This window comes from Mesoplodon bidens (assembly GCF_964165515.1).
Source record: "Mesoplodon bidens genome assembly, chromosome: 7".
Taxonomy (NCBI): Eukaryota; Metazoa; Chordata; class Mammalia; order Artiodactyla; family Ziphiidae; genus Mesoplodon; species Mesoplodon bidens.
The window spans coordinates 40,446,929-40,470,314 of NC_138164.1; the positions used below are offsets into that span (position 1 = coordinate 40,446,929).

At 40.6% G+C, this 23,386-nt stretch overlaps 1 pseudogene across 1 annotated transcript in view; it reads right to left on the reverse strand.

Annotated features, from left to right (window-relative positions):
- LOC308620769 (centrosomal protein of 78 kDa-like) overlaps positions 1 to 23,386 on the reverse strand; it is a 571,052-nt pseudogene that overhangs the window by 433,725 nt on the left and 113,941 nt on the right. The gene's annotated exons all lie outside the window — the stretch shown is intronic.

The window sequence follows — 23,386 nt, forward strand, 5'->3', positions numbered from 1 at the left end:
AGGTCCTGCCTGATTGTTACTAAGAGGGCTACTACAGTACTAGTTAGTTCATTAGTCATGGGTTGAGTGTTAGAGGAGTGAAACAATGAGCAAGATGTAGTGTTGGCCCTTTAGCAGTGGAGTCAGAGGGGAAGACGCACAGCAGATGTCTCATCCTGCACGTGACCTGCTGTGACGGGCATATTCAGGGCGTTTAGTCAGTGTTTGTGGAAGAAGAGGGGGAGCCGTGAGGCAAAGAAAAGTCATCAAAAGAGGCAGTCCCTAAGCTAAGTCTTAAAGGACTCGTGAGAAACTGGTGAGTCAGCCGGTGAAAGGCAAGGATACTCAAGGCAGAGTGGACAGCGGAAGTCCAGAGCCGTGAGTGTGCGAGGGGTGTGTTACAGAGCCACAGGCACAGGCTCTGGAGGATCAGTGCAGTGTCCCCAGGCAGCGGCAAGTGCCCCTAAAGGAGGCAGCGAGGAGGAGGAGAGCAGGTCTTAACCATCCATGTGCGTGGAGCTGGTTTCCTCAGAAAATAGCTAAGAATGGAAAGGACAAGTTCGGGTGGCATTTTAGACCACTGACGTCAGTATGGATGAGGAATCTGAAGAAGCCTGGAGATAATTATGCCCCACTCTTCTGAGGAGCAGTGCTTTATATTTTCAAGTGGGATTTTCACGCTGCCACCTCCTCTCCTGTCCCTACTGAAAGGTTTATAGGCCGGCAGAAGGGAGAACCTGGCTTAAGTAAAGTTAAGCAGGTTCCTTTACTGTACAGCTTCTCGGGGCTGCTGTAGGCTAATGTTCATTCTGGATCGTCACAGCAGGCGTATGGTACACAGCCATCCTCAAAGCTATTTGACCCTAGAGTCCTTTTTTAATAGAATGTCTAACAACTGGTTCCACCGAAGAGCAATTTCGTAACTTCTAGACCAGGTAATAGAAAGAAGAAAGGGGTCTGAAATAAGGTATAGATGAAGGGAGGAAATAAGTTCTAATTGTATTTAGGAAATTACCAGCAAGACTTGACCTTGGGAAGTAAGGAAGAAGTAGGAGGCGGAGGCTGAACCCCCATCTGTGTGACTAAGGTTGGGTGGTGGTATCATTGAGTTTGGAAATAGGGGATAAAGAACTGAAGTGGGGAAAAGACTTTAGTTCTGGACATGTAGAATTTTGAAGCACCTGTAGAATTCAGAAGACAAACTGGTAGATAACTGGACATGCACGTGAAGACATGGAAAGATAAAAATTTGAATGTCCTCAGCACATATCAGCAGTCATTAAAATCATGAAAATGGATGAGATTTCAGAGAATTGTGAGTCCTGACAACGTTTAAGCAGAGAAAGAATTCTGGGAAGGAGAGAGGTGCCAGAGTTTCAAGAAGGAGGAAGGAGATGCCAGCGTCGTCCTTCAGAGACTGTGAGTGTCCATTGGATTTGGGCAGTTAGGTCCCCAGTGACCTTAGAGCAGTGCAGGGAAGTGGTGGACAGAAAGCCAGATGGCAATAAACTGAGGGTGTAGGGCTGCCTGTCGGGGCCAGGCGGGGCTAGTGAGGACAGTGGGAATAGGCTGCTCTCAAGGAGTTTGGATGAAAAGAGAAAATAATTAGCAAAAAAGAATTTTTTAGAATGAGAAGGACTTGTATTTTATATGTTGAAATGAAGGAACCAATAAAGGAGATCCTGAAGATGTAGATAATAATTTAGAGAATTGGGGAAACACGGACATATGAATAAGAAAAAAACACCTTGCACAGTATATAAAAATTACTTGTATCCTTCGAGCTGGATGGATACTGGTAAGTTTGGGAGGAAATAAAGGTAAGAAGAGATAGAAGTTAAAGAACTTTATACTGATAGCCTCAGTTTTCTTTGACCAGATTTTTCAGAGACACATATATACACATACATAATTACCGTTTGAAAATTCTTTCATAGTTACATGTTTTATTAATCACGTCTGAGAAAAGTCACTGATTTTCATTTTGTACAGCATTATCTTGTAAGGACAAGATACAGTGACAACTTCCATGCTTTTTGCATATCAGAGCTGACACTGAAAGTATCTGCATAATTGAATTTTCACTTCTTATTTGTAATAAGTTCATCCTTAGGAGGATACTTTCATAGTGTTTGATCACAGATGAGTTTGGGCATTGCTATCACTCAATAATGTGAAGCATCTGTCAGGTTCTCTCCTACACTATATATTCATATTTTGTCCGTTAAGCAAATATTTATTGGCGGCCTGTGGGAATAAGATACACCTAGGTCCTCTTTCCTTGGTATATTCACAAAAGCCTCTGAAACTAAATTTCCAAGTCAGGCCATACTAAGGCCTGGCATAATAAGTTTTCATTGTTAACAGTTTTTTTGTGTTTGTGGGGGTTTTCTGTTTTTATTTTTTTGAAGCAAGGATAAGACACTGTCTTAACTCAGTAGTTGTCCATTCATTAACAAGTCAAAGAAGACATTGATGAAGCATGGTATTTTGAATATCCTTTCCACAGAATAGGTAATGGGCCATCCTGAAACTCTGGTGAGATGCTTATCATTTTCAGATTTTGGAGTGGCTGAGAAAACCCTATTACACCTTGAATTATCACTAGAAACATGAATTCAGCCAAATAAAAACAGTGCCTCTGCCTACTGAGGTGGTCAATTTCCATCTCAACAAAAGTGACCATTTCTCCTTTAGATTAAAATCAAGAAAATCCCCTCTGTCCAGGATGCAATAATGGGGTGCACGAAAGAGGAAAACTGAAGCTATTCCCTCTTTACACCTGAACAGTGAATTCATTCTGATATCAAATATTTGTTATGATTCTGTTATGACCAGGTGCTTTATTGTTTAGAGATCAAGTTACTGTTCATTCTTGGTAAGTAAGAAAAATCCACGTTTTAGGACTCTGAATAGTAACTTTATATATATTATATATATATATATTAAAAATAAATATGTATATTATATGTAATATATATTCCACCTATTCAACAAAATTGTAACTTTCATCATCTCTTACGAATGATGAACTGTATTCACTCTTTGGAAAGGGCTTATAGGGAATTAAAGTCTCCATATACTTTTTATATAAGACCGTGGAAACCAAATTCTCAACTGGGAGCAAACTTAGGTTTTGCTATGAAGGTTTATGCTTGCCTGGCCTTAGAGGGGTAGGCCAGGAACTCAAGTTTTTTTCCTCTAAGTTACTTTCATTGATGCCACCCTGAAAAAATTTGGAGGGAGTATTTTTGAAATAGCTTTATCTCAGTAACCCTTTAAAAAGGCTTCAGGGTATGGGGAACATAACTGTCAAAATGTTCAAGCAACTCTTGTTGATTTAAGTGTAATGGATCAGGAGCAATACAGGAAGGAGCTGGGTACAAAAGACAAAAGGCGTGAGGCTATTTCATGTATTGTTTTGGGCTTATTGTACAAAACAGAGAAAGTCTCATACACTCGCGCAGCCAAGGTCCCCTACTGTTCTCTCCTTTTAGTAGAAATAAAAGAGAGCTCGTTTCTCAATAGCAGCATTCTATCCTTAAGTGGGTACACAGTGATATTCTGATGGTCTCTGGAGCAGAGAATAATTCCGTGGCAGCTCTGACCTCCAGTCACCGGGTTCTCTGTAACTTAGTCTTTCATGGCCAAGGACTATAATCATTATTTCGATTTATATTTAGCATCTCAAAATGTAAAGGATTCCATGGACAACAAAACAGGAAGTGATTTCATGAAGTGTTTTAGTATGGATTAAACAATAAACTATAAAAATACAAATCATCAGTAAAGCTTTTTCTTTCCGGAGAACTATATTCAGAAATTAATGTAAGCCTCTAAGGTGCGCATGTGTGTTTTTTCACCCATGATCATGTTTGTATGTGTGCGCATTCCACTGCTACAGGAGACATGCAAAATGATATCAGATTTGCTACTATATGCAGTACTGGTTTCTCCCAAGAACTGTGTGCTCGCAGGGTTCGTTCAGGAAGGTGAGTGTCCTACCACCTCATCACAGTCATATCTCATCACCTTCGGCAGGAATAGTTGACACTTTAACCTCACATGCAGGCTTATTAAATTAGCATTACTCATCAGAACTTGCTTACTCATAAAACAAGCTGAATTAGCCACTGCAGAATCATATTTGGAAATTCAATGAAAATTTTACATTTTTAATAAAGGCCCAGAAATATTATTTCAGAGCAGGTGGTACAGAAAACTGTGGTCAAATTTGACATTCATTCATCATTGAAGTGTGGAACGTGACAGGTGAAAATTGATATTGATTTCTTTCCTCTAATATTTGGAAGAGTTCTAACAGGTAAATCAAATGGGATAACAAGACATATCAAGTCTCACTCATTTCTATGATCACATCCTCCCCACATATCACTCCTTCGCCTGCCATGTTTTGAATAATTCAATGCCCATAGTCTTTCCAGTCCAGTGTATTATAAGACACACTCAAGCTGGGTTTCAATCATATTAGACTGAAAGCTGAACATTTTAGGAAGGATTATTTAAAACCAAATGCGTCTTGAGCCCAATAGCCTATGAAACCAAACAATCCTGGGAGTTCAGTTGGATTCAGAAAATTCAGTAATCCTATTTGATGTATGTTAACCGTATCAATATTAACAACCTTCCACTGGATTTCAGCACTGATTTGAGAGCTGAGTTACTACTGGTCTTGTATTTTACCTAGTTGTGAAAGCACTGAGAGAGTTGTTCTTGGGTTGGACTTGACCCGCCTCTGGGAATGCTCTCTGTTCTATCCATCTTGAAAAACTTTATTCAAGTGCCATTTCTCTGCCTGCCTTCTCTTCACTTGCACCCCTTGGGAAAACGAAAGATGCTCAAATATAGATGTGAACACTGCAGGTGCTATGCTTGGCAATGGTGTCTTTCAGCTTCCCAATAAAAAATTATATTGCTGACCACCCATTTGACTGAAAAGTGACTCATTTTACTGACAGATATCTGGATTGAGATGCCAAAAGAAATAGGTCATTTCAAATTTCCTTTTTAAGTCATAGCTTTGTGTTGCAACACTACTTGTTCAAAACTTAGATCATGAAGGTTCCTTCCTATGACCTCCAAATAATTAAAATGTTCTTCAATACGCTATATAAAAAGCAAGCAGAGGGGCTTCCCTGGTGGCACAGTGGTTGGGAGTCTGCCTGCCGATGCAGGGGAGACGGGTTCGTGCCCAGGAGAATCCCACATGCCGCGGAGCGGCTGGGCCCGTGAGCCATGGCCGCTGGGCCTGCACGTCCGGAGCCTGTGCTCCGCAACGGGAGAGGCCGCAGCAGTGAGAGGCCCGCGTACCGCAACAACGACAACAACAAAATAAATAAAATAAAGCAAGCAGAATATTCCTAATTATCAATCTTTCTCTTGAGTCATATAGTTCTTGTAATTTCAAGGAAGAGAAACTCAAATGTAAAGTGTTACAATAGCCAAGCATACCAGCACTATTATCTAACCATTCAGCAATTTTCTCTGCCAAGTCACTCTGAACCTTAGACTACTGAGGATGTCTTCTTAATTAATTTTTAAGGTTCTCCTCTTCTGAATTAAAAAATGGTCACAATTTTATAAGTAAAATTAAAGAAAAATACCAAAGAGAACATCTGAGATGTTTCCATTAGGCATTATATATATATACATAAATTTAATAGATATACATATATACATGCACTGGGATAAATCTCCATCTTCTGTGTCAGTCGGACATAGGTCCATTTTCTTAGGAATAGGGAACTCCTTTCACAGTGGAAGTGAGGAAATTGGCTGGACCATCCTTCTTGAAAATAATTCTGTGAAGCCGCCATTCCTTCTAGCAATCTACTACTCCATCAGTGTGTAGTTCATCAAATTCAGGTCTTCTGAAGCCAGGCTAGAAATACAAAGTGAGGTGGACGACTAAGGTAACTGAGCAAAAAGGAGGAAAGGAAGAGGAGCAAAACAATTTCCCAATTTCATTCTTTCCCATATTCTCTGTGCTTGACAAGGGAAAAAATATTCGGGTCTGAGTGCCTCTCATTCTTAGCCATTGTTAGTTCAAAGTCTGAGAAAAAAAAAAAAAGGTAAAAACGAAAATATGGAGTCCAGAATTCCCTTAGCTCTCTTGCATGCAATATCTCAACTTAAAAGGCCTTCCAAAATGGAGGGATCAACTTTTAAAAATATAGCCCAATCTTTTCAATCTAAACAAGTAAACACTAAAAATATATTTTAGAAATCCAGCAAACACACTAACCACAGTCAAAGCAAAGGAAGGCTTATGGCTTACCAAATGACAGTGGCTGTCTACAAGAGAGAGAAAGAGAATAGTCCAAAATTCTATCTGACCTGGCAGAGCTAGGAGGGTGCCCTGGTTAGGGTCTTTCATATACAGTTATTCAAGCTCAGACTTGATCATCTGTCAGGGATGCTACAGTAGGGAGAGATTTGCCCTAACTGTGAGACTCAGCAAGATCACTTCCAACTCTAAAACCTACAACTTTAATCACCAACACCAGCCATCATTAAGAGCGACCTCAAATAACTCCAAATCTCTTCATCTACTCACATATTCTTTACACAGTCAACAGACCTCGAGTGATTACTACATGCCAGACACAGTTCTAAGACCCAGAATAAGGGATAAGAAAGGTAGCAACCTCTGTCACTGGGGGGCTTGAGTTCTTTGGGAAGAAGTTCATCTAAATACAAAGAGACACCAAAGATAATATTTGGTTTGATTATTATTCTGTGAAAGAAGTAAGGTAATCTGTTAAATTGGGACTGAGTTAGGCTAGTAGGACAATCAAGGAAAAAATATCTTTAAGAGATGAGTGCCAAAGAATAGAAAGGAATCAGTTATGGAAAATTTTTCTGGAAATAATATTTCCAAAACATGGGAACAGCGAATACAAAGTCCCTGAGGCAAGATGAAGCTTAACTACAATCAAGGAGCAAAAAGAAGCTAAAAGGTTAGGTCAGGAGATAACCACACAGATTTACACCAGCTGGTCCCTAACTTCAAGTCTACGTGGGTATATTCTTCAGGTGAGTTACATATATATCATCCAAAAAACACACAAAAAATGGACTCCAAAATTACCCTGGAAATTCTGAGTGAGATTCTTTACAAAGGCACAACCATATTAAAGATCACAGCCATCATTCTCCAAACTCCACTCTGGGCATCACTTGCAGGCATTTAACGGGGGTGTTTCATATCCTCTCTAAAATATTGGGCAGGAAGAACAAACACCCTAGCATGTCTGCACTGTGCACCTAGTGTCTCACAATTGAAAAGTAGCCGGAGCTCACCCTGCTGATGGCTTTGCTGGGTTTTTTTAACCATTTATTAAGAGTCCCATCTCTTTTAAGAACTGGGATATATTTTTTGAGGAAATAAACTACAGGAAAATTCAACTGACAGAGATCATACTGTAGTTGACTTTTCTGTTCTTTGTTACATTTATTCGTTGAGACAAACGTCTGTTCTTAGTCTTTTTTTAATGGCTCTGTTAAATAGAATGGACACAGTACACTGCACATACTTAAAAACACAATTTAAATTCTGAAATATGCATATACCCATGGAACTGCCAACACAATCAAGAAAAGGAACATATCCATCACTTGCAAGTGTTTATGCCTCATTCATAAAGCCCCTTTTTTCCCCTCACATTCCAGCCCTCCACATCCCCAAGTGAGCACTCATATGCTTTCTTTCATTAGAGACGTGTTTGCATTTTTCTAGAAATTTAGATAAAGGGATTCACACACTGAGGACTCTTTTATCTGGCTTCTTTCACTCAATGTAATTATTTGGAGAGTAATTCATATTCTGGTGGGTGTCAATAGTTTATCACTTTGTTTTGCTGAATAGTGTTTCACTGTATGGGTATACCACAGTATATTTATTCTTTCTCTTGTTGATGGGTGCTCGAGGTTGTTTCAATTCTGTCTATTAGAAATAAAGATGCTATGATGATCCATGTACAAGTCTTTGTGTGAACATATGCTTTCCTTTTTCTTGCGTAAATATCCGGATGCAGAAAGGCTGGGTCATACGGTAGGTGTACGTTCAACTTATGAAGAAACAGCCGAACTGCGGACTGAAGTGACTGCACTCTTGCCCTCCCACTAGCATGTAAAAGCCGCGCAGTTCCTACACTGCCTCACCAGTACTTGGTGTGGTTGGACTTTTCTAATTTTAGCCATTCAGTAGGTGTGTAGTGGTATCTCCTGGGGCGTTCATTTCCATAGAGCTAATAATGGATTACACTGAGCAACTTCATGTCCTTATTTGCGTCCGTACACCTCCTTGGCAGGATCTCTTTTTAAATATTCTTACCCATATTGTTAATTAAAAAAATTTTTTCTAATTACTGAGTTTTGAGAGTTCTCTACGTGTTAGAGGCACAAGTCTTTTCAGGTGTATAATTTGTAAATATTTTCTTCCAACCTGTGGCTTTTCTTTTATTAATAATGGCTTCCAAAGATGAAACCCAATTTATTACTTTTTTTCTTTTATGGATCTTGTTTTTGGTGTCATCTCTAGGAAATCTTTGCTTACCCCAAGGTCAAAAAGATTGTGTCCAAGTTTTAGAGATTTATGTTTTGATCTACATTTAGGTAATTCTTTATATGGTGTGAAGTAGGGATCAAAGGTCATACTTTTGCATATGGCTACCTAGGCACTATATCCATGTACTACATGCTTCCAGCACCATTTGTCAAGAAGACTATCCTTTCTCCTCAAAATTGGCTTTGCACCTCTGTTGAAAAATCAATTGTCCTTATATGTGTGGATATGTTCCTGGGATCTACATCCTATTTGATTGACCTATTATATCTGACTCTGGGTTATAATATATTCTTTCACTGATTTCTTTTCACTTGCACATGTAAATAGTCTCCCAGTAATATAGCCTTACCATTTGACTGGACATACCTAGGTATACCTGAAATGCATTTGATAAATCGATGGAACTTGCACTCAAACTAGGGTTACTTTCCAAAAACTCTTAAAATGTTGAGGTGTGGGCTTCCCTGGTGGCGCAGTGGTTGAGAGTCCGCCTGCCGATGCAGGGGACGCGGGTTCGTGCCCCGGACCGGGAAGATCCCACATGCCGTGGAGCGGCTGGGCCCGTGAGCCATGGCCGCTGAGCCTGCGCATCCGGAGCCTGTGCTCCGCAACAGGAGAGGCCACAACAGTGAGAGGCCCGCGTACCGCAAAAAAAAAAAAAAAAAAAAAAAAAAATGTTGAGGTGTAAAAACGATGTACTCTACAGCCTTCCTGCCTCAACCAAGTGTATGTTAACACATCCCCACACAAGCTATTTTGCATGTGTATGGGGCTGTAGAGTCTGGGGAGTATGAGAGTGGTATATGCTGTCTATCCCAAAAGATCATCATAGGAGGCAAAGGAAAAATTAAGGAAATAGATAAGAATAGTCAAATGCCGAATGTTAACATATTTCTCATGCGTTTTTAATATTTACACTGAGATAAATAAGTAAATTATTATAAAATAAAATACAAAACTTTAGAGAATATTTCAAAATGCTCTTTTTTGCCAGATGCAACAAGATACTAGGAATAGAGGGATTTTCTGGAACCGGCTTATCTCTCCTTTTCTTATCACCATCGAGTGATGGGCTTGTATTTTATTCAGTGTATTGTACATGTGGGTGTGAATAAGATGGAAGTTGTCTCAAAAAGAGAAATGAGCAAAGAATATATGTCATCAACTTGTCTAAAACATTTTTTCATGTTCTGACTCATTTTTCTTTGTATTGGCATTTCAAGGCATTTTGCTTTTTATTGACTATTAAAAAACCTTGATAATTTCAGTGAAATCCCATGAAGATAATATAAACAACAGTAATGGAAAATGAAAAGATGATAATAGCAACCAGCACTGTGCTATTTCTTGTCAGTGTTCTTTACTATTTAGAATAGTAACAAATCCCATATTAATTTGACTCTTTGAACTTCGGCCTTTACTTTGGTGGAAGAAATTCCTTACACTTTGCTTATTATCTGTTTGCAATTAAAAACAATTAATGACCATACTTTGATATGATCATCTTAGAGTTGTATAGAGGGAGGATAATTATGCAACTATTTATATATCTATGGGTTCAAGGAAGTTTAAAGGCTTGATATTTGAATCCTGTGGAAAGTAGCCTCCTTTCCCAGAGGGAAATGAATATATACATGTACTTAATGTAGTTTAAACTAAAGCAACACCTGTTCATAGAGGCACCTTCTATTCCAGGTATGTTTAGGTATAGGGAAGGGGAACAAGAGCTATAAAACATAATTCTTGTGTATAAGAAGTTTACAGGGGCTTCCCTGGTGGCACAGTGGTTGAGAGTCTGCCTGCTGATGCAGGGGACACGGGTTTGTGCCCCGGTCTGGGAGGATCCCACATGCCACGGAGCTGCTGGGCCCGCGAGCCATGGCCGCTGAGCCTGCATGTCTGGAGCCTGTGCTGCGCGTCTGGAGCCTGTGCTCCGCAACAGGAGAGGCCACAACAGTGAGAGGCCCGCGTACCACAAAAAAAAAAAAGTTTACAGTTTAGGGGGGTTGAGGGCACTCAATGACTCAATGCGGATGAGCCTGATGCAGGTTACGAAAAGGTCACCCTTGAATAAACTCTGCTTTAGGAAAGACCAGCCTACTCTTATTCTGTTAAACTCTTTAATGTGGTGCTCAATATACCTGAATATCAATGTCAAAGGCCACTTTAGAAATGTTTCCAGGGGTGCTAACAGCCAACAGGTTAATATGATTCCTATACACTTGACACAACTCACCAGAGGTCTTGAATTCGGTGAGCATATTGGCCTCCTTTAAGAAAGATCACCCGTGAAACTTCGAATGCTAAGTGCTAAGAGAATGAAGTAAGTAATAAGTGATATTCAGGTTCAGAGGCGGAAGAGAAAAGACGTCTCACCTTGAGTAGAACATTTTGTTGGATTCTCCAAAGTGGCAAACAATAAGGAGAACACTCAATAACTAAGACTGAATAAGTTGAGAAATAAGATGAAAGCCTAAGATGGAGGTCAAAATGTCCCCTAGATTTAAGGATACATTTAGGCTGAAAGGGAAACTATTGAAAAAGATGTAGAAAGTGCTAAATATTTCACAAAAAAATTATTAGAACAAAAAATGTATTAGAATAAACTTAGCAAAGTTTGTTTGCAGAATATGAAATCAACATACACACATCACTTGCATTTCTGTACATTAACAATGAACAATCTGAAAAAGAAATTAGGAGAACAATTCCATTTACAATACCATCTAAAAGGATAAAATACTTAGCAATAAGCTTAACCAAAGACATGAAACACTTGTACACTGAAAACTACAGCAGTATTGAGAGAAATTAAGGAAGACATAAATAAATGGAAAGACATCCCATGTTCATGAACTATTGTTAAAATGTCCATGTTACACAAAGCTATCTACAGATTTAATGCAATGCCTATCAAAATCCCCTGTTTTTGCAGAAATAGAAGAAACCACTCCAAAGTTGATATGTAACCACAAAGGACCCTCAATAATGAAAGCAAACTTGAAGACCTCACACTTTCTTTTGAAATGAAGTTTTCTTGTTATTGTGGGTTAAAAATCCAAAGTCCTAAGTGTCCATAAATTATCCTCCTAAATTTATATTTTGGTTCATTCTCAGTGACAGGGCTTTCAGTGCCTGAGCGGTATTGAGGGCCCCTTCAATATCTGTAGCTTGGACTCCTATCACTGACATGGTGTGGGTATCTCACAGCCTTGGCTGTTTTACCAGTTTATCAAGTCCCAGATGAACCATGCTCAGAAGGGCCCCCCACACTTGCTTGGTTTCATGCTCTGATATTGCTGTCTTAATATTCTTAATCATTTTATCTTTGAACTTACGTTCTGTAAGTAAAGTTTATGGGACAATAAAATATACGCATGAGCAGAGGAGACGTGTGCAATATGTGTGTCTGCCACCATTCCTGCTGCCCCATTCACATCTAGTTTTCACCCTGCTTATGGTGTGCTTTCCATGACATGCTTATTTGGTACCCATTTGGAGTCTTGCTGTGTTCCACCAGAATTCTGTGCTACTGGTCACATCCAAGACTAAGTGAAGGTGTTAACAGATGCGGAGGCCATGCTTTCCATTTGAATCTGAACTTACTTCTGACACAGAAAGAAAGCGTTGTTTTTTAAGAAACAAGAATGTCCAAGGAATCTTATCATATCCTTTCTTACTCGTGTTACTTCCCAATATTAGCCAAACAGTCTGCTGAAAAAGATGACATGTATGAAAAAGAGAAGAGAGAACAACCCACAGAACCCATTTAGGGCTCATCCTAATCTAGTATGATGTCATCTTATCTCGATTCTATCTGAAAGAAGAATTTACTTGGGCACATTCACAGGTTCCAGGTGAACATGAATTTGGGGAGGACACTATGCACCCCAGTACAAATACTTTCAACAAGACTTTTTCTTTGCAGTTTGAACAAGAGGCACTATATTTTCATTTTGCACTGGAGCCCACACATTATGTCACTTGTTACTGTTAGAGCCCATGTTGGAAAATGGGGCTTCATGACATAGCCAAGTGAGTCTGTCAACTGAATTCTAGAATTATCCAGACTTACCCACTTTGTTGCAGCAAGTTGGTTCCAGGCAAACCCAGGTGAGAGGGGCATGTCCACAGTGGAGCAGAGAACTTCTGTCTCTCTATCACCAGACTCACTCCCAAGATGAAGGAAAGAAGAGCTTAGCGAAGCATGGCCAGTTATTCTTCCCAACTTTGCCCGTCAGGTAGGTCACCTCACCTAGCCAGTGTCAGTGAACATAAGAGCAGAGAGGTTAAAAGTTACACTAATCAAATTCCCTTCACATGCTGGTACCCGTAGGAATGAGAAGGGAAACTGTCACTAATGCTCCCCTGGTGTTTTCAATCTCTTAACCCACTCAACGATGCTTTTAAGCCTATAATTAATGGAATATGGCTCTCCCTTCAGGAAAGAATAGACCTTTATCAGGACAGCCCTGCTCACACTTTTATGGGGCTACTCGTTTGAGTGGCCTCCAGGAACTGCTGGTGGATGCCTTAGAGTTTCATCCCAGAAGTCTCTGATATGGGTGAGAAATTGCATTAATTCAAATGAACTCCAAGGCTACTCATATCCAATGATCAGAAACAACTTTTTGTTCTACCAGCCATCCACAACATAGCTAACCATAGACATTTGATGAGGTCAAATGACAAACTAAGATTAAATACAGAAAAGCATCCAGTAATACAATTCAGAAATCATAGAAATGTTGCAAATTTGTAAGTACACCTTTGCCAGTATCAAATTCTTCACAGACAAATTAAAAGGGCACACATGACACGCTCTTATGAATTAAGGTTCCAAAGTATTAAATCCCAATTTTGAAATCAAGTTTCCTTGTTACTGTGGGTTAAAAATCCAAAGTCCTAAATGTCCATAAACAATCCTCCCAAATGTACATTTGGTTCATTCTCAGTGACAGGGCTTTCATTGCCTGAATGGGACTGAGGGCTCCTTCAGTATCTGTAGCTTGGACTTCTGTCACTGACACGGGTGTGGGTCTCTCAGGGCCTTGGCTGTTTTATCAGTTTATCAACCCTCTCATGAACCATGCTTTTAAAGAGTCTAAAGAGTTACTAAGATACAATTTGATTTTACAGCACTATCCCCAACATTTAAAAACAATCTCAAAAGCAAGCCAATCCCCCACTCTTAGAAGAGTGAAACTAGGCACATTTTTGTTCCCGGAATCCAGTCAAGACTTTGATCAAAGAACATAGCGGAAACTCAATGGCATTTGAGAGAAAGAGAAAGTCTCTTTGGTTTTAGCCTCACTAGAATGTCCATTAGTCTATGCCATTTAACTGAAATTTCTGACCTGCGAACTTCGAACCAGGAGGAAACTTTTAGCTTGACATTGATTTGTCACTATGAATTTGCCATGTGCAGTGCACAGCCCTGAGCATCTGTCACACATGGACTCTTGCGTTATCCTTCCTCTTTGATGACCTTGTTGTTTACACTGCAGTACTGAACTGTTTATGGGTTCTGTCGAGTGACATTACACCTCCAGGTCTGAGGCGTAGATTTGACAGTCCTATGCCGCCATGGCCATTTTCACTGCCTCCTGCTATGGAACTACATAGACCAAAGGCGGCTGCCTTTAGGACAACATTTCTTTCTCCAATATAATTGACAAATCCAGTGTCAGCTTGGGTCCACATGTGAAGGGCGTCACTTGAGCCTACGGTAGACCATATGTGTCAGTGCCGACAAGTTCTATAAAACATGTTTTCCTTATAATTGAGTCTTTGTCTCAGTCAAGCCTGCTTGGGAAAAACTGTACCTGAAGAGTAAGGCAAGGTGGACGGCTGCCTGAGACTTTCCTGCCCTGTAAACTCCTGCACACTCTCAAGTCAAGTGCCAGGTAAAGGTCTCTGTATACTAAAGACCCTCCAGGTGCCTTATTCATTCCGCTCCAGGTATTGCTCAGTCACCTGCAACTCCCTAATGCCCCTTTTCTTTATATCAGACCTTTACTTAAGTGGCTCGAAAGAAACAGCCACTCACCCACACCATAAGCAGCAGCCATCAGCCAAAATCAAAGTATCTTAGGGCTGGTGTAGTGGGTTGGATGGTGGCCCCCAAAAGGATATATCCATGTCCTAAGCCTTGACTGTTACCTCATTTGAAAAAAAAAGGTTTTTGCAAACGTCATTAAGGATCTTGAGATGGGATTTCCATCCTATATTAGCTGGATGGGTCCTAAATAGAATGACAATTGTCCTTAATATACAAGAAGGGCAGAGGGATATTTGAGACACACAAAAGAGAAGATACAGACACAGAAAGGGGGTGATGTGAAGACACAGACCAAAACTGAGTGACGTGGCCTCAAGCCAAGGAAGCTGGCAACCACCAGAAGCTGAAAGAGGCAAGGGATAGAATCTCCCCTAGAGCATCAGTAGGGAGAGCAGCCTTGCTGACACCTTGACAGCACACTTCTGGCCTCTACAACTGTGAGATCGTAAATTTCTATTGTGTTCAGCCTCCAAGTTTATTAGTCTCCCAGCAAGCACGGCACATTTATACAGCATGCATTAAACGTTTTCTAAGCTTCAGCAGTTTACTGCACAAACCTAAATACTTTCAAACAGTCAAAGGTTTCAACATCCCACCATACATTAAAGACCAAGGCAGTAGACTACCTTCCTTGGCAGTAACAAAAGATTTTCCACATGGACATTTTCCTCTCCAAAATGTCTGCTCCTTTCCTTTTATTTCTCAGTGTTCCCAGGTAATGCACCAAGTGTCAGGAACTTCTAATTACCTTTCAGCAAGTACAATGCCTTAATTCCATTTGGTTTGGAATAAATTAGGAAATAAGATAAAAGAGAAAAGATGGAGGGCCGAATATTCCTGTTACTCTTGATAACCCTGGCTTGAGAATCCACTTTGAATGAAATGATCACATAACTGAACCGCAGAATTGGGCAGATTTACTAACTAGTAATACACAGAATGAGAGAAACAGAAGACACTCACACTCTCAAGGGAGAGAACAGAATTAGTCAAGGCAAGCATGCTCACTTAATTCTTTTCAAGCTTTCTATATAAGTCACTTGATCACCCTGGGGCAGAGTCAGTAAAGAAGCAGCGCTGATAGGACCCTACGCGCTCTCTTGACAGGACTGAAACATCAGGAGCAGGAAAGCAACATTCCCTCACTCCCCACCACCGCCACCCCCAGCAGTAAAAATATGATCATCCACATAGACAATGTAAAGAAATCAGAAACTATGCTAACTCTGATTCACTCTTAGTATACCAACAGCTAATCGGGAGCCTTGTGAAAAAACATCTTGATTAGTTGCTAATAAAACTCCTTAGGGGCCTGGGGGAAGATGGCGGAAGAGTAAGACACGGAGATCACCTTCCTCCCCACAGATACACCAGAAATACATCTACACGTGGAACAGCTCCTACAGACCACATTCTGAACGCTGGCAGAAGACCTCAGACCCCCCAAAAGGCAAGAAACTCCCCATGCACTCTGGGTAGGGCAAAAGAAAAAAGAATAAACAGACACAAAAGGATAGGGACGGGACCTGCACCAGTGGGAGGGAGCTGTGAGGCAGGAAAGGTTTCCACACACTAGGAAGCCCCTTCAAGGGCAGAGACTGCAGGTGGCAGAGGGGGAAAGCTTGGGAGTAGCGGAGGAGAGCACAGCAACAGGGGTGCGGAGGGCAAAGCGGAGAGATTCCCGCACAGAGGATGGGTGCCGATCGGCACTCACCAGCCGGAGGCTTGTCTGCTCGGACACCGGCGCGGGCGGGGCTGTGAGCTGAGGCTCGGGTTTCAGGTTTCTGTCGGGAGCACAGGGAGAGGACTGGGGTTGGCAGCCTGAACACAGCCTGAAGGGGTAAGTGCACCACGGCTGGCCGGGAGGGAGTCCGGGAAAAAGTCTGGACCTGCCGAAGAGGCAAGAGACTTTTTCTTCCCTCTTTGTTTCCTGGTGCGCGAGGAGAGGGGATTAAGAGCGCTGCTTAAAGGAGCTCCAGAGACGGGCGCGAGCCGCGGCTAAAAGCGCGGACCCCAGAGGCGGGCGTGGGATGCTGGGGCTGCTGCTGCCACCGCCAAGAGGCCTGTGTGCGAGCGCAGGTCACTGTCCACACTCCCTTTCCGGGGAGGCTGTGCAGCCCGCCACTGCCGGGGTCCCGGGATCCAGGGACAGCTTCCCCGGGAGAGTGCACGGGACACCTCGGGCTGGTGCAACATCACGCCGGCCTCTGCCGCCGCAGGCTCGCCCCGCACTCCGTACCCCTCCCTCCCCCAGGCCTGAGTGAGTCAGAGTCCCCGAAGCAGCTGTTCCTTTAACCCCATCCTGTCTGAGCGAAGAACAGATGCCCTCCGGCGACCTACATGCAGAGGCGGGGCCAAATCCAAAGCTGAGCCCCGGGAGCTGTGCGAAGAAAGAAGAGAAAGGAAAATCCCTCCCAGCAGCCTCAGAAGCAGCGGATTAAAGCTCCACAATCAACTTGTATCCTGCATCTGTGGAATACATGAATAGACAAGGAATCATCCCAACTTGAGGAGGTGGACTTTGAGAGCAAGATTTATGATTTTCTCCTCTTTTCCTCTTTTTGAACAACACAATAAGTGAAATGAAAAATACTCTAGATTGGATCAATAGCAGAATAACTGAGGCAGAAGAACGGATAAGTGACCTGGAAGATAAAATAGTGGAAATAACTACTGCAGAGCAGAAGAAAGAAAAAAGAATGAAAAGAACTGAGGACAGTCTCAGAGACCCCCGGGACAACACTAAACGCACCAACATTCGAATTATAGGGGTTCCAGAAGAAGAAGAGAAAAAGAAAGGGACTGAGAAAATATTTGAAGAGATTATAGTTGAAAACTTCCCTAATATGGGAAAGGAAATAGTTAATCAAGTCCAGGACGCACAGAGCGTCCCATACAGGAAAAATCCAAGGAGAAACACGTCAAGACACATATTAATCAAACTGTCAAAAATTAAATACAAAGAAAACCTATTAAAAGCAGCAAGGGAAAAACAACAAATAACACACAAGGGAATCCCCATAACGTTAACAGCTGATCTCTCAGCAGAAACTCTGCAAGCAAGAGGGGACTGGCAGGACATATTTAAAATGATGAAGGAGAAAAACCTACAACCAAGATTACTCTACCCAGCAAGGAGCTCATTCAGATTTGATGGAGAAATTAAAACCTTTACAGACAAGCAAAAGCTGAGAGGGTTCAGCACCACCAAACCAGCTTTACAACAAATGCTAAAGGAATTTCTCTAGGCAAGAAACACAAGAGAAGGAAAAGAACTACAATAACGAACCCAAAACAATTAAGAAAATGGGAATAGGAACACACATATCGATAATTACCTTAAATGTAAATGGACTAAATGCTCCCACCAAAAGACACAGATTGGCTGAATGGATACAAAAACAAGACCCATATATATGATGTCTACAAGAGACCCACTTCAGACCTAGAGACACATACAGACTGAAAGTAAGGGGATGGAAAAAGATATTCCATGCAAATCGAAATCAAAAGAAAGCTGGAGTAGCAGTTCTCATATCAGTCAAAATAGACTTTAAAATAAAGACTATTAGAAGACACAAAGAAGGACACTACCTAATGATCAAGGGATCGATCCAAGAAGGAGGTATAACAATTGTAAATATTTAGGCACCCAACATAGGAGCACCTCAATACATAAGGCAAACACTAACAGCCATAAAAGGGGAAATCGACAGTAGCACATTCATAGTAGGGAACTTTAACACCCCACTTTCACTAATGGACAGATCATCCAAAATGAAAATAAATAAGGAAACACAAGCTTTAAATGATACATTAAACAAGATGGACTTAATTGATATTTATAGGACATTCCATCCAAAAACAACACAATACACATTTTTCTCAAGTGCTCATGGAACATTCTGCAGGATAGATCATATCTTGGGTCACAAATCAAGCCTTGGTAAATTTAAGAAAATTGAAATTGTATCAAGTATCTTTTCTGACCACAACGCTATGAGACTAGATATCAATTACAGGAAAAGATCTGTAAAAAATACAAACACATGGAGGCTAAACAATACACTACTTAATAATGAAGTGATCATTGAAGAAATCAAAGAGGAAATCAAAAAATACCTAGAAACAAATGACAATGGAGACACCACAACCCAAAACCTAGGAGAGGCAGCAAAAGCAGTTCTAAGAGGGAAGTTTATAGCAATACAATCCTACCTTAAGAAACAGGAAACATGTCGAATAAACAACCTAAACTTGCACCTAAAGCAATTAGAGAAAGAAGAAGAAGAACAACAAAAAAACCCCAAAGTTAGCAGAAGGAAAGAAATCATAAAAATCAGATCAGAAATAAATGAAAAAGAAATGAAGGAAACGATAGCAAAGATCAATAAAACTAAAAGCTGGTTCTTTGAGAAGATAAACAAAATTGATAAACCATTAGCCAGACTCATCAAGAAAAAAAGGGAGAAGACTCAAATCAATAGAATTAGAAATGAAAAAGGAAAAGTAACCACTGACACTGCAGAAATACAAAAGATCAGGAGAGATTACTACAAGCAACTCTATGCCAATAAAATGGACAAGCTGGAAGAAATGGACAAATTCTTAGAAATGCACAACCTGCCAAGACTGAATCAGGAAGAAATGGAAAATATGAACAGACCAATCACAAGCACTGAAATTGAAACTGTGATTAAAAATCTTCCAACAAACAAAAACCCAGGACCAGATGGCTTCACAGGTGAATTGTATCAAACATTTAGAGAAGAGCTAACACCTATCCTTCTGAAACTCTTCCAAAATATAGCAGAAGGAGGAACACTCCCAAACTCATTCTACAAGGCCACCATCACCCTGATACCAAAACCAGACAAGGATGTCACAAAGAAAGAAAACTACAGGCCAATAACACTGATGAACATAGATGCAAAAATCCTCAACAAAATACTAGCAAACAGAATCCAACAGCACATTAAAAGGATCATACACCATGATCAAGTGGGGTTTATTCCAGGAATGCAAGCATTCTTCAATATACGCAAATCAATCAACGTGATATACCATATTAACAAATGGAAGGAGAAAAACCATATGATCATCTCAATAGATGCAGAGAAAGCTTTTGACAAAATTCAACAACCATTTATGATAAAAACCCTGCAGAAAGTAGGCATAGAGGGAACTTTCCTTAACATAATAAAGGCCATATATGACAAACCCACAGCCAACATTGTCCTCAATGGTGAAAAACTGAAAGCATTTCCACTAAGATCAGGAACAAAACAAGGTTGCCCACTCTCACCAATCTAATTCAACATAGTTTTGAAAGTTTTAGCCACAGTAATCAGAGAAGAAAAGGAAATAAAAGGAATCCAAATCGGAAAAGAAGAAGTAAAGCTGTTACTGTTTGCAGATGACATGATACTATACATAGAGAATCCTAAAGATGCTACCAGAAAACTACTAGAGCTAATCAATGAATTTGGTAAAGTAGCAGGATACAAAATTAATGCACAGAAATCTCTGGCATTCCTATACACTAATGATGAAAAATCTGAAAGTGAAATCAAGAAAACACTCCCATTTACCACTGCAACAAAAAGAATAAAATTTCTAGGAATAAACCTACCTAAGGAGACAAAAGACCTGTATGCAGAAAATTATAAGACACTGATGAAAGAAATTAAAGATGATACAAATAGATGGAGAGATATACCATGTTCTTGGATGGCAAGAATCAACATTGTGAAAATGACTCTACTACCCAAAGCAATCTACAGATTCAATGCAATCCCTATCAAACTACCACTGGCATTTTTCACAGAACTCGAGCAACAAATATCACAATTTGTATGGAAACACAAAAGACCCCGAATAGCCAAGGCAATCTTGAGAACGTAAAACGGAGCTGGAGGAATCAGGCTCCCTGACTTCAGACTATACTACAAAGCTACAGTAATCAAGACAGTATGGTACTGGCAGAAAAACAGAAAGATAGATCAATGGAACAGGATAGAAAGCCCAGAGATAAACCCACACACATATGGTCACCTTATCTTTGATAAAGGAGGCAGGAATGTACAGTGGAGAAAGGACAGCCTCTTCAATAAGTGGTGCTGGGAAAACTGGACAGGGACATGTAAAAGTATGAGATTCGATCCCTCCCTAACACCATACATAATAGTAAGCTCAAAATGGATTAAAGATCTAAATGTAAGGCCAGAAACTATCAAACTCTTAGAGGAAAACATAGGCAGAACACTCCATGACATAAATCACAGCAAGATCCTTTTTGACCCACCTCCTAGAGAAATGGAAATCAAAACAAAAATAAACAAATGGGACCTAATGAAACTTCAAAGCTTTTGCACAGCAAAGGAAACCATAAACAAGACCAAAAGACAACCCACAGAATGGGAGAAAATATTTGCAAATGAAGCAACGGACAAAGGATTAATCTCCAAAATTTATAAGCAGCTCATGCAGCTCAATAACAAAAAAACAAACAACCCAATCCAAAAATGGGCAGAAGACCTAAATAGACATTTCTCCACAGAAGATATACAGACTGCCAACAAACACATGAAAGAATGCTCAACATCATTAATCATTAGAGAAATGCAACTCAAAACTACAATGAGATATCATCTCACACCAGTCAGAATGGCCATCATTAAGAAATCTAGAAACAATAAATGCTGGAGAGGGTGTGGAGAAAAGGGAACACTCTTGCACTGCTGGTGGGAATGTGAATTGGTACAGCCACTATGGAGAACAATATGGAGGTTCCTTAAAAAACTACAAATAGAACTACCATATGACCCAGCAATCCCATTACTGGGTATATACCCTGAGAAAACCATAATTCAAAAAGAGTGATGTACCAAAATGTTCATTGCAGCTCTATTTACAATAGCCCGGAGATGGAAACAAGCTAAGTGTCTATCATCAGATGAATGGAAAAAGAAGATGTGGCACATATATACGATGGAATATTACTCAGCCATAAAAAGAAATGAAATTGAGTTATTTGTAGTGAGGTGGATGGACCTAGAGTCTGTCATACAGAGTGAAGTAAGTCAGAAAGAGAAAGACAAATACCGTATGCTAACACATATATATAGAATTTAAGAAAAAAAATGTGATGAAGAACCTAGAGGTAAGACAGGAATAAAGACACAGACCTGGGGCTTCCCTGGTGGCGCAGTGGTTGAGAGTCTGCCTGCCGATGCAGGGGACACGGGTTCGTGCCCAGGTCTAGGAAGATCCCACATGCCGCGGAGCGGCTGGGACCGTGAGCCATGGCGGCTGAGCCGGCGCGTCCGGAGCCTGTGCTCCGCAACACGAGAGGCCACAACAGTGAGAGTCCCGCATACCGCAAAAAAAAAAAAAAAAAAAGACACAGACCTTCTAGAGAATGGACTTGAGGATATGGGGAGGGGGAAGGGTAAGCTGTGATACACTACCAAATATAAGGTCGCTAGCTAGTGGGAAGCAGCCGCATAGCACAGGGAGATCAGCTCGGGGCTTTGTGACCACCTGGAGGGGTGGGATAGGGAGGGTGGGAGGGAGGGAGACGCAAGAGGGAAGAGATATGGGAACATATGTTTATGTATAACTGATTCACTTTGTTATAAAACAGAAACTAACACACCATTGTAAAGCAATTATACTCCAATTAATATGTAAAAAAAAATGTCATGAAGAACCTAGGGGTAAGACAGGAATAAAGACACAGACCTACTCGAGAATGGACTTGAGGATATGGGGAAGGGGAAGGGGAAGCTGTGACAAAGCGAGAAAGTGCCATGGACATATATACACTACCAAACGTAAAATAGATAGCTAGTGGGAAGCAGCCACGTGGCACAGAGACATCAGCTCGGTGCTCTGTGACCACCTAGAGGGGTGGGATAGGGAGGGGGGGAGGGAGGGAGATGCAAGAGGGAAGAGATATGGGAACATGTGTGTATGTATGACTGATTCGCTTTGTTATAAATCAGAAACTAACACACCATTGTAAAGCAATTATATTCCAATAAAGATGTAAAAAAATATATAAATGGTTTAAAACAGCACGTAAATATCTATGTATTGCTAGGAAAGAGATAATTTAATGATGAGCTTTCTTTATTAGTCATATTTTATACTGTTAGAAGAATGAGACTGTCAACTGAATTCTGTTCCCCCAAAATTCATATATTCAAGCTCTAAGAAAGTGATGGTATTTGGAGATGGGGCCTTTGGCAGGTAATTAGATTAAATGATGTCATGAGGATTAGGCTCTATTAGTGCCCCTATAAGAAGAAACCAGAGAATTTTTTCTGTCTCTCTCCAACATGTGAGGACACAGTGAAAAGACAGTTGTCTGCAAGCCAGCAAGAGAGCCCTCACCAGGCACTGAATTGGCCAGCACCGTGATCTTAGACTTCCAAGCCTCTAGAACTGTGAGTTGTTAAAGTCACTAAGCCTATAGTATTATGTTATGGCAGCTTGAGCTATAAGAGTACTAAATGGAAGAGACATGGAGGAACCCTAAACGCATATTGCTAAATGAAAGATGCCAAACTGAAATGGATACATGCTGTATGATTTCAGCTATAGGACATCCTGGAAAACGGAGGGCACTTAACCTATTCTGTATGACACTGTAATGGTCAATGCTTGTCATACATTCGTCAAAACCCATAGGATATACAACAGAGTAAACTGTAATGTAAACTATGGATATTAGTTAATAATAATGTATGAAC